Below are 10,875 nucleotides of genomic sequence, written 5' to 3' on the forward strand. Positions count from 1 at the left end.
TATTTCAAATGAGAAGATCTTGTGGCTAGAGGAGGGTTACTGACTGAGACATGACCCTTTCCTTAAGCAGCCTACAGTCTAGCTGAGAAGACAAGGCTCAAGAACAAGAAACAACCTGGTAGCAATTAAGTGCTAGGCATGAGGTGCTGAGAGCCTTAGCTATGACAGAGGCAGAGAGAATGAGGAAAAGAAGAACATGCATTTCAAACTTAGTGTCACACCCTTTTACACTCAGGGCTCCCTGGGGCCTCAGATGGTAAAGAATTGACCTGCGATGCCGGAGACCAGGTTTGATTCCTGATTCAGGACGATCCCCTGGAGTAGGGCACAGCACCCCACTCCAGTTTTCTTGCCTGGAGAATCCCATGGACAGAGGAGCCTGGTGGATTACAGTCCATAGCGTCACAAAGAGTCGGACATGATTGAAGCGACTTAGCACACACACCTTTTATATGCTTGTCTATGTCAATTTGTCCATTTAAAAATATAAGTCCCTAGAGGGTAGCAACCGTGTCTATTTAGATGACTAAACTCTGATAGTGAGGACAATTTTCACGTCAAATATCTTACAAAGTCTCCTAATCTATGAGGTAATTCTAGCTTCTCTATAACTGCCTCCTTTAGATCACTCATCTACATCCTCTACTAACCTTTGGGGTTAAACTCTTTGGTGCCAGTCTTGCTGGCTTCCAAACATCCAGCCTTGACATAGTAATGGTCTAGACCTGTGGCATATATTTGCTTCTCTTAATCGACCTACTAAAACATGATATGTTCCTATTTAGTCCTTCTGCTGAGATGAGTTCCTGGCCTGTCCTTTCCAGGCTAGACTGTGTTATTATTCCTGCCCCCTTGTACTAGTTACCTATTGTTGCATAACAGATTACCCCAACACATAGTGGCTTAAAGCAATGAACATTTATTATCATACATAGTTTCTCAGGATCAGGAATCTGGGAGCAGTTCAGTGCAGTGGTTCTGATTCAGTCTGTCATGAGGCTGCAGTCAAAGTGTCGGTTGGGGCTGCAGTCATCCAGTGGCTGGTATGGGGCTGGAGGATGCACTTTCCAGCTCACTCACGTGGCTGTTGGCAAGAGGCCTCAGGTTCTCCCACATGGGCCTCACTATAGGGTTGCTCATGGTATTAATACTGCAGCTGGGTTCCTATAAAGTTAATGATATGAGAGATAAAGACAAACAGAGAGAGAGAGAGGCAGGAAAGGAGGGAAGCACTGCCTCTTAGGACATACACCATTAGCTCCACCTTATTCTGTTCATTCAAAGTGGGTCACTTAGTCTAGCCAACACTCAATGGGAAGGGATTACACAAAGATGTGAATACCAAGAGGTATGAACCATATGTGGTAGTTTTATAAAGTCACCACTTTATAAACTGACCCCTCCATTCTTCATTTGAAGTAGTTACCTTAGTTTTCTCATATGTGTATAATTTTCTGATGAAAGTAAAGTGAATTCTAATCTGTTTGCCTGTGAAACTATATGAAGTCAGTGTTTTATACGGTAGCCTCAAAATAAGAGTTCCCTCTCCTCCTACTTTTCGAGACTGAAAACATATGTGTCTTTCCCCCTAATATTGTCTTCCAGTGAAAGCTGTAGGTTACAATTTTGTAAGTATGTCAGCACAAAACATTCCTTAAACTCACCATGTCAAGAAGCAAATGAACTCTTTCTCCTTCTTGCTGCCAACTGAAAATATTCATATCCAAATCCTTCAGATTAGGTTCAGCAGGCCAAACCCAATTCACTGTAAAAGTGAGCATTTGCCAAACGTTTTCTTTGTTTACTTATATCAAGTAAATAAAGAACTATATTAATGTGAACATTTGTTCATTTCATAAATAATTGAAATAATTCAGGGTCTGAGTCTCCAGTGTTTAGAGGAAGCAAGAATTCAGCAACTCAGATATAACCTACTCTTGCCATGGTTTGACACATGCTAAGATTCCTTTAAACCAGGTATAAATTGGAAGTCAAGGTCATGGCCTCTGTCATTCAGGAATTTACAGTTGGTGAACACTTTAGAACTTGGTTCCTGAAACCATACCTGTTGTCATTAAGAAAACAAAGACTGGTCTGATAACCCCCTTCTTCTAAGGAAGCAGTAGAGATTTCACTTTCTTAAATGCATGCCAACTTGGACAGCTGTGAAAGGATTGTCTGATGAAGAAATAATGTTGAAATACCCATGATAGTTGCTCCACCAGAAGTCATCTGCATTCATAGATTAGGACATAGATCCCTAGCTGTGTGTATGAACAGAAGGAAGACAGAATTGTGCTCCAGTCTCGGTTCCATCACAGCTGTGCTAACTTAACTAACCTAACTGTGTTAGCAGTTTTTCTGACCTTAGTTTCCTTAAAAGTGAACTGGGAAAAATGAATAAGTATACTTGTAGATTTGTTCTGAGGACAAAATACATTAAAATACTAGTAAAAGAGTTGACACGTAGACATTCAGGAAATGCTGATTCTTCTTCCCTTTGTGTCCTATTGAAGTATTCTGGAGATACCTCTACCAAGTGCTTTTTCATGTAACAGCTGTCTGATTTTGTGGCTGTGCTGGTGGATCTGGTGAGGAGGGGAGGTTTTCTGTCTACTCCATACAGGACATCAGATTGTTAACTGTATTCTGGAGACTTAAGAGAGAATTGTGCTGAATATTTATGTACTCCCTGAAGTCAGTGCATGATTTAGGAAATTATGTATATTAGAATGTTATGCTGCAACATGATACATTAAGTCCCAACGAAGCTGTGGTTCCTGGTTCAGACTGTATTAAGTTTCTCTGCTTAAATTTTATTATAGTGTAGATCATTGATATCAAGTGAATCAAGCCAACTATGAAAGCATCGCTAATAAGAGAAACACATTTTAATGTATCAAGAAACCACTCTGTGAAATTTTACACAAAATACACCACTTATTTCAGAGACATTTGCTGGAAAGTTGCTAATGTTGACCTTTATATTAACTTATGTTTACTGAATGCTTTGCAGTCACCTTTATTTCCCATCTCCAAGGACTGTTGATAATGATTCAAATCAAACCATCACCTTGGAGATAAGACTTTGCTGTGATGGAAGGTACCATCACACCACACACCAACTGAAAATTTAAGATAATCTGGTCTACGGTATTTTGGAGAGCCCCTTCTACTGTCAAAATGGGCCAAGCTCTAGTCTTGAACCTTTTCTCAAATACCTTATCCTCTATTAATTGAGAACAATTAGTTATTGTCTCCCAAACTTCCTTCACTTTGCCCACAGAGCCAGGAAGAAGAATCAGCACACTCTTCGCACCTTTTATTCCTTCCAAGCCATTTATTTCCACTGGAAACTTTCTCTCAACTGCCTTTTCTTACTAGAACTTCATGTACTCAACTCTCTCCTTGTCATATCATCTTGATTTCCTTGTCATATTCATGCTTAATATGCTCAGTCTTTTCCATCTCACACCATTCAAATTCACAAGGGACTACTCTGTAAACCACAATTCAGTTTTGAAATGTATAATGATAAACATGACTATGAGCTGAATGTAGTTATTCATGATGAAAACGTCTATCTTACCCCTGTAGACCAGGAATTTATGAGGAAGTCTGGGTAGAACCTGATGCTGTTTAGTGAATGTGGAAGCAGAGTAGATAAAGTTAGGTGATATTTCTAGTTAATGTCTCTAATACCATGTCTCTAAGCAATGATTGTTTGATGCCCTTCTTCACCAAATACCATGCTGCTAAGAAGACTAGCTACTTGACCAGTTCACAGGAGACAATATAGACAATAACTCCGCTGAAGGCATGCAGAGCTTCTATAGTACTTTTTGCCTTCCTCTTAATAGGTCCTATGTAGACTTGAAAACATGGGATATATTCTTTAACTCTAGCCTATATTTACTTAAACACAATACAATCATTTGGGCTTAGGCATTCTTACTTATGACTTCCTTGGTGGCTCAAATGGTAAAAAATCTGCCTGCAATGCAGGAGACCTGAGTTTAATTTTTGGATTAGGAAGATCCCCTGGAGAAGGGAATGGCTACCCATTCCAATACTCTTGCCTGGAGAATCCCATGGACAGAGGGGTCTGGCGGGGTACAGTCAGTGGGGTTGCAAAGAATTGGACATGACTGACTAACACTTGGATTGGATTCTTTTTTATAATCACCTTGATAAATCTTTGGGTGTCCCTATATTACCTTATATTTGAAAGTAACCACATCTATTGATGGTTATGCCATGTTATTTTTCCAAAATTCATCATGAAAAGGTGTTCATCATCATGCACCCCACCTCACATTCTCTTACCGTACTTCTAGCCTGAGTGTTATTATAACAACCAGGTGCACACAAGCATAATGTAACAGCACCTTCCAACCACTGCAATTTGTTGCTTTCTACATCAGGAAACTTTTGCTGTAGCACCTGTAGGAAACTGTTCACCTAAAGTTTGACTCATGTACAAATCTGGAACTGCAAGGGATTAGCAAAACACAGGACAAGAATTGATAGAGAAGTAATACTCTCTTCCTCCCCTTGGGTGGACAATTCTGGCTGAGTTCCTCAGACCATTCCCAAATGATAAGATCACACTACTTGATTTGCCATGTTTCTTAAAAGGAATGTCTTTTCCCCCTCAGTTGAAAAATGTAAGATTTAGGAATATTTTAGTTATGCCCATTGTTATAATACATTGGCAAGTAGATATGCCATCATGACTTTAAGAAATATTTTATCAGTTCCCAAATCAATATGCATATTTTTCAGGATATTTAAACCAATCAAAATATTTGGACTATTAAACACAGCATGAGAAAAATTTTAATGAGAGATAAATCAAATGTTGAATTGCATGATTCTCTCTTTTCAGTGTTTTGGCATAAAAAAGCGAAAAGTTGTGAATTCCCTTATGGTCCAGTGGTTAGAACTCTGCATTTTCACTGCCAACGGCCCAGGATCTATCCCTGGTCAGGGGATACCCCAAGTGGAGTGAAGAGGCCAAAAAAAAAAGATGAAAATTGAAGATTTGCCTTTAGAAATGTATTATTTTTTTCTCTTTAAATAATGGAAACAATGTTATAGAAAACAGTAACAAAGTAAAAATTACTGCAGTAAAATATAAAAAGTATAAAAAGCCTAGTACATGACATGGTTTTTGATTTTTGCCTCAAAATGATTTCCCATTTAATACCTTCCCTTAAATATTGATGTAAAATCAGGGGTCAGCCAAACATCTTGGTAATGCTAAGAAATTATACTTTAAATGAAATATGCAAACACTTATTTTCATTTTCTAATCTTAATTCAGAGAAGATGGAAAATACAAGTATTCAGTCCCCAAAGAAATATTAACTCATCAAACTGGGCTGCTTTGGAATAAAAAGACCTGCATGTGTGCCCTGTGAACCTAGTTAATATAGCTACAAGTACTGTAATTTTTGCATTTCCTAATTTGTACCAAAATTGCAAGTATATTAGTTTAATATTTTATAGGGGGTTTGGAAGACTGCTCTTGAAATTTTCAAGATATAGGGTTGTTTTTCTTCTGGGAAGAGAAACCCAGCATCTGACAATAATTCTCTGTAATCTTTTACTTGGCCAAAGGCTCTGATTGGTTATAGACATGGCTTTTCCTCACACACAAATTGAACAATTTCACAAGTAAAGAGACTTCACTTTTTTCCTCTTTTGTTCAAAATAACAAAAACTATGCATCATACCTTCCTTCTGTGTTTGTCCTAGAGACCCTAAAGTATTAGATCTAATCCCAGACACCCTAAAGAGTCATCATAGTTAGTTTGTTGGGGTTTTTTAAAATTTTTTTGGCCATGCCCCTCCGCTTGTGAGATCTTAATTCCTCAACCAGGGGCTGAACCTGGCTCTGGCAGTGAAAGTGCAGAGTCTTGACCACTGGACCATTCAGGCATTCCCCATAGCTACTTTTTAAAAGGTATGGGGGAAAAGCTACTTTCTTTTTTTACATTTATTTGCATTTATTTTTTGCAGCATTAATTCCCAAGCCATAACTTTTTTGTTTCTTCAGTTTCTTATGGGGCATCTTTTTCTTCTGTGCAGCCTCCTCTTCTAGTTTAGGAACAATCTGTTCTTTTTCAGCAACGATCATCTCAACGTGGCGAGGAGAGCTCATGTACGAGTTGATCCATCACGAGCTCTGTAAGTGCTGCACCGCATCTTGGGCACTTTGTTCACCTGGACGTTCTCAATAACCAGAGAATCTACACCTATGCCCTTAAGTTCAGCATTATTTTCTGCATCTTTGAGCACGTGCAGTAACACTTCAATACTCTTCTTGGGCTGCCGACCCTGCGTCCAGCCTCACTGTTTGGCTTATGCCAAACACCTACCAACTCCACCATTGTAACAATGGAATGTCACATACTGCTTCTTTAAAGTGACATCCTTAAGATAGTTGGTGGCTTTTCAGATATGCATACCCTTAATGGCCTGGGCAGTTTCACAAGTTTCATGCAGTTTCAAATGTTCTTAAAGTGAACATGAAGATTTGAACTTCTTGATTTGCATGATTTTGTGGGGTTTCCTGGTTCAAGTGAATAGCATACCATTTTTAGAGGTCACCTCAAGCCACTTATCAGAAAAAGAAAAGGAAAAGCTACTTAAAAAAAAACAAAACAACTTTTAATTTTATTTTTGAGTATAGCTTTTAACAATGTCGTGACAGTTTCAGATGGACAGCAAAGGGACTCAGCCATACATATACCAGTTTCATTCTTCCCCAAATTCCCCTCCCATCAAGGCTTCCACACGACCTTGAGCAGAGTTCCCTGTGCTATACAGCAGGTCCTTTTTGGTTCTCTGTTTTAAATACAGCAGTGTGTACGTGTCCATCCCAAACTCCTAAAAAGGGAGAGTTTTGATCTGAATACCTGGAGTGTGTGTCATGCTTTGCAATAGTTCCATTGACATTATTCATTGTTCTGTGTGATGTTGTTTGTCTTTGTTTTTGTGACCTAGCACATCCACAGAGCACTCTGTTATTGACTATAGACAAAACTCTTCTCAAAAAATAAACATTATCATAATTGTAAATTATTTTGTGGAAATAACTGGTTTATGTTCAGATGCATAGACTGCCTACATAAAGCTCTCCCTCCCCAAAAATGTATGTAATTTTATTTTCATGTGGTCATAAGAAACAGTTAACTTCTTGTTTATTATTTTTCACAGTGACATTCATGGACCTTACATTTTGGCTATATTTATTAAATTACCTAGAAACTTCCTAGAAATAAAAAATTCAATTAAAAATTCAAGAAGGTAGACAAATGATTTTTATAATTATCAAGGGCTGATTTTAAAAATAGTATAAAACAATTGGAGTAGCTAGCACTTACTAAACACTTCCTTTTAGGCATCTGTGACAAATAATAATTAGGCCTCCACAAACATTCCCTCTCTACTGGTCATTTTCATCAACATATTATAATGTCTACATCCTTTAAAAAACATCCTTTGTGCCTTTTCCCTCAAGATATCGATACTGTCTTTTCCTTTACTTCCCTATAAACAACTTTAAAAAAAAAATTTTATTGGAGTATAGTTGACTTACAATATTGTGTTAGTTTCAGATGTATAGCAAAGTGAATCAGTTACACATATACATATATCCACTCTTCTGATTCTTTTCCCATATAGGTCATTACAGAGTATTGAGTAGAGTTCCTTGGGCTGTACAGTAAGTCCTTATTAGTTGTCTATTTTATACACAGTACTTTGACCACCTGATGCGAAGAGCTGACTCATTTGAAAAGACCCTGATGCTGGGAAAGACTGAGGGCAGGAGGAGAAGGGGATGACAGAGAATGAGATGGTTGGATGGCATCACTGACTCGATGGACATGGTTTGGGTGGACTCCGGGAGTTGGTGATGGACAGGAAGGCCTGGCGTGCCGCGGTTCATGGGGTCGCAAAGAGTCAGACACAACTGAGCAACTGAACTGAACTGAACTGAGTGTGTATATGTCAATCCCAATTTATCCCTTAAAAACATTTGTGTACTCACCATCTTCACTTGCTCTCCTCATAGTCCTATGTGTTTAAACCTGTGTTTAACCCCTCTAGTCAGGCATTTGGGCTTCCCAGGTGGTGCTAATGTTAAAGAGCCTGCCTGCCAATGCAGGAAACATAAGAAATGTGGGTTTTATCCTTGGGTGGGGAAGATTCCCTAGAGGAGGGCATGGCAACCATTCCAGTATTCTTGCCTAGAGAATCCTATGGACAGAGGAGCCTGGCAGGCTGCAGTTCACAGGCTGCAGTTCATAGGGTCGCAAAGAGTGGGACATGGCTGAAGAAAGTTAGCATGCACAGTCAGGCTTTCATTCTTCCACTCCACTGAAATATACACTCTTTAAGGTCACTGTTCTTGCTGAATCCAGTGGTTTATCTTCAGTCTCCATCTTATTGTACCTTTTTTAGAGCAGAATTTGACAGTAATTTATCAAGCCTACTTTTTGAAAAATTTTCTTCTTTAGGCTTCAGAGACATCATACATCTGTTTTCCCTCCTATGCAACTGTTTTTTCCCCCTAGTTTTTCTTACTCTTCCTGGCCTCTAAATTTTTAAAAGAGTCCTAAAGTTGATCTTCACTCAGATTTTAAGGTTTCTTTCTTACTGTTTGCATAGAGCTAAGGGCTCTGTGGGTATAGAGATCCTGATTCTCAGAGGGAGAACTTTTCAACCAGGGGACATATCAAGAGTCCAGTTGAACAGCTATGGCTGCTATTTGGCCACTTCCAGCTCTTACTGTCTAGGGATCAGTCAGCAAGACAAGAAGTCACCATTCTTTTGCAAGGGAAATTGACTCCGATCATCAAGAGGAGGTAGGATTGGTTAGAATATGTGAGGAGCTCAGGTAATCCACTTGGGTGGACCCTTGGTTTTCTTTTGACCAATTCTTTTTTTTCTAAGATTTTTTTTTTTTTTTTTTTTTTTGCTGTGGATCATTCTTAAAGTCTTTATTGAATTTGTTACTGCTTCTATTTTAGTTTTTTGGCTGCAAGGCATGTGGGATCTTAACTCCTCAACCAGGTATAGAACCTGCACCCCCTTCATTGAAAGGCAAAATCCTAACCACTGGACAACCAGGAGAGTCCCCTCTCTTGAGTAATTCTGACGGTAAATTGAATTTGTTATTGTTGTTAGGTCATTAAGTCACGTCCGACTCTTTGTGACCTCATGAATTGCAGCACGCCAGGCTTCCCTGTCCTTCACTATCTCCCTGAGTTTGCACAAACTCATGTCCATTGAGTCAGTGATGCCATCCAACCATCTCATCATCTGTAACCCCCTTCTCCTCTTGCCCTCAATTTTTCCCAGATGTAGTAACTCCAGCCAGAGAAAGACATGGTGAGCAGTGCACAGACACCTGAAAATAAAGGGTCTAGGTCATGTCAGGTCAAGACCAGCAGAGTTGCTAGCTGAGGGTGAGGAGATCAGGAATGTATAGGAGAGGGGGATACAGCCAGTGTGAGCTGTGTCCCCGTGACCAGCTGCAGCAGTGAGAGCTCTTGCTTGTCTCACTAGCCTTCCCTTTCCGAATTTCCCTCAGGAAGAAAAGCTCATGAGTTATGCTGGAAGTTATGCAAAGAGTAAGAGATGCAAGGATTATGGATTATGGATTATGGTGACCCTGACTTATTTCCCCAGCTTCTGAGAATGCTGCTGGAAGATGATCCTCAGCTGTCAGCCTTCTATAGGAATTTCCTCAGAATAAAACTGCCTTGCCCAAGGTCATGACTCCTTTCCAGGATAGCTGGTATCCTGTGATCTATCAGAGTGGGAGTATAAAGGTCTGACCCTGTGTCCCAACTCAGGACAGCTCTGAAGCGCTCTCCCAGCTGCAGAGCTGCATGTGGGATCAGCTGAGGCTTCACTGGGACTGCATTGCAGCTCAGCTTCTACCTCTGCTCAATCCTACTTCATTCTCTTCTCTTCCATGAGTATTGATCCTGAATGCACTCCTCAGTAAACTTCCCACACACTAATCTTCTCAAGCTCCGCTTCTGAGGAAATCCAACTGGAGACAATATTCTATTGTCTCCAGTATCCTGAACTCACTACATGCTTGTAACCAGGCATATGACTAACTACAATTCCTGAACATGCCATTCCCAACATGTGTTCTTCCAGAAGCCTGTGCCTCCCTTGATCACATATTTCACTGTACCAATCTGGAATTATAGATTTACTTGTCTGTACAAGACTGAGACTTCCTCAAGGTCAACATTTGTCAGGTTTTTCATCTTTGTATTCTAATGCTAATACAGGGCATCTGATAATGATGGGCATTCAATAAATGTTTTTTAAATTACTGAATGGAATAGAGACTTTTCTCTATGTCACAGGCAAATGTTTATGCAATATAGATTTGAAAATATAGATTTTGGAGCCAGCCTGTCTTGTAATGGAGACCTAGCTCTATATTTAATTAGAGCTCTGTTGAAATAACCTTGGGCAAATTGCTTACCCACTCCAAGCCTCATTTCCCTTAGGTATAAAAATGGAAATTATAATAACACCAATTTTATAAGGCTGTTATGAGAATTAAAACAATAATCATAATGAGTATGATGTTATTAAATACCATTCTCATCTGTTGCATGATACCATACTGCAGACAGAGCGCCAAGGCTTTTTTTTCCTTTAAATTGGGGTATAGTTGCTTTACAATGTTGTATTAGTTTCTGCTGAACAACAAAGTGAATCTGCTATATGTATCCATATATCCCCTCCTCATGGACCTCCCTCCCAAGCCCCTCCCAATCCCACCCCTCTAGGTTATCACCGAGCACCAAGCTGATCTCCCTACACTAAACAGCA

General features: G+C 39.5%; 1 pseudogene; it reads right to left on the reverse strand.

The window, feature by feature from the left end:
• Positions 1-6,001: 6,001 nt before the first annotated feature.
• LOC133042217 (large ribosomal subunit protein uL22-like) lies at positions 6,002-6,602 on the reverse strand (annotated as a pseudogene).
• Between the last annotated feature and the right edge of the window lie 4,273 nt (positions 6,603-10,875).

This window comes from Dama dama, chromosome 21 (genome assembly GCF_033118175.1).
Source record: "Dama dama isolate Ldn47 chromosome 21, ASM3311817v1, whole genome shotgun sequence".
NCBI lineage: Eukaryota > Metazoa > Chordata > Mammalia > Artiodactyla > Cervidae > Dama > Dama dama.